Below are 2,448 nucleotides of genomic sequence, written 5' to 3' on the forward strand. Positions count from 1 at the left end.
GTTACTCTTCCTGTAGGTAACAACATTCTGTTACCTAATGTTACTCTTTAGATAACAGTCGTAAATGAAGTAATATCTGTTAGGTAAACGTGCATAAATCAATCGATTTAATGGCGATTATTATTTGAAGAATTCAGAGAAAATATGGTAAAATGATAAAATTTTTTAATTTAAAAAATTAATTATTTTAATAAATATTTTAAAATAAAAATCTTTTTGTAAAAACCTTTATACTTTTAAATATTAAAACAGTAAACTATTAAAACATGTATCGACTATTAAAATAATTATCTATTTTTTTTGGATATAGATATGAATATAGATATGAATTTTATATTTATTTTATATTCACTTGCTATGATTTTTAAATAAAGATATTTTTGTTTTTTTTTTTAAATCAATCATTTTTCTTTTTTTATATCATTTAATCTAAAATTTATTTTTTTTTATTAGTTTTCATTAATTTTCTTTTTATCAAAAGTTAAAAAACGAATTAATCACTTGCAAATTTCTTTATTATATTTTTTCCTTGATCTTCTTCTAATTCGAAAAAATTCTAATTCATATTCGAAAAAATTTTGATGTATGGACTATTATCTCCTTATCCAACATTCATTCATCTCAGAGGATAAGAAATATAAGTAAATTCTCAAACGACTACTTTATTGTCAATAAATATAAATATAATTTAATCGATATTCTTATTCATACGATATTCATATTTCGAATATCCTATTAATCTCGTCTTAAGTAAGATATTTCTATTTTTCATCATTGATCAATTTTAATAATGATGAATTATCAAATAAAAAAGAAAACGCAGCTGTGAATCGATAGTTGTCGCAGCACGTACAGCAACTTTCTACTCCTCATGGAAGTATGATCGGCAATAATGCACGGTACGATCGTGTTCAAACGGTGACCGTGACGAAAGCTGGTTTCCCAGCACGATAGCATTTCCAGCAGCCTCTTCTGCTTTGCAAGAGCCACCCGCAATCTTTGTCGGCAAACAGGATCTCGTAAATTATGGTAGGGATATCTCAATGTTGGCAGGACCCTCGTTTAGTATTGTCTACGAGGTACCGACGCGTTAGACACGCATCCTGAAGTTAGCTCTTTCAGAGTATGGAGACCAACGTAAGAACTATATTGCTATCAAATATTTATCAAAATTATATTCTTCAGTCCCGGACGGATTTTTTTAGATTTTAAAAATAATTTCATCTTTCGTAAGAAGTATTCTCTTTAAAAAATTGATCTAATTGGATTCGTCTTTCTTTTATCTATTAATTAGGTTTTCTATTTTTTTCTTTTTTCAAATTTTATTTCAAATTTTTCTTCTTTCTTTTTCTATGTATGTATGTATAGAAAAATTAATCAATATATAATCAATATATTTTATTATTAAGCTCATTGAAATTAGTGATGATGCTTTTTTTATATAATTTTTTACTAAAATATTAGAATTCTAAATTTATAGAACTAATTGATTATATATAATGTATGTATAAATTTATTCTTCGCAATCATTCTTTAATGAATTAAAAAAATTCTTACTTTTTATAAATACTATTACTTTTAAACAAAATTACTACAAATTTCATACGATTTTCATAATTTTGTTTATTTCTTACAATCAAGGATAAATGAAAATTTATTATGATCTTTCGATGTAAAATTCTTAAAATGATTTAAATTGACAATACAAATCAATCCAATATCCCTATTACTTCGAAAATCCCTATTACTAAGAAAATCTCATTTCTAACTCTCTCTTTCTCTCTCTCTTTCTTTCCCTTCAAATTCTTCAAAAATCTAACAAATACAATTTCAAATTCATACGATTCTCATAATTTTGTTTATTCCTTACAATCCGCAATCAAGGATAAATGAAAATTTTTAAACGTACTAAACGTCCAAAACACTACTCACTACCCCAGTCTTCCGTCTGATTCCCCGCCTCGATTTCCCCTCGCGCTCCTTTATCGTTCTCCTCCGATAGATACGTTTCCACGCGCACACAGTGATAACGCTCATTGCCTGTATACTCTTGGACACAGAAGCACGTAAGGTTGTGGCTATAGGGACGCAGGTGGCGGCGCTCAAAGCCAATTATGCGAACGCGCCCCGACGTCGGCGTCGTTCTCGCAAATCCCTATCCTCGCGTTTAAACCCGCGGGACGTGAGCCAGCGAGAGAGTGGGAGAGAAGTTTAACTTGTCTACGCTATAACGGATTAACGGCCGCGATTTATTCGCAAGTAATTGCTTTCGCCCTTTAATTAACTCGCATTTATTTCACGTAATGGCGACCGCTTGCCAGACGTACACGGACTTTTCAACGCAAAAGAAGTCTTTTCCCCGTGAAAACGCGTTTCTGAACTCCTCTATCGTTTACGAATTTAACGGAGAAGACGTATCTTTAATCTCCCTTTAAAAAAAAAAAAAAA

Source organism: Apis dorsata, unplaced genomic scaffold (genome assembly GCF_000469605.1).
Source record: "Apis dorsata unplaced genomic scaffold, Apis dorsata 1.3 scaffold_88, whole genome shotgun sequence".
NCBI lineage: Eukaryota > Metazoa > Arthropoda > Insecta > Hymenoptera > Apidae > Apis > Apis dorsata.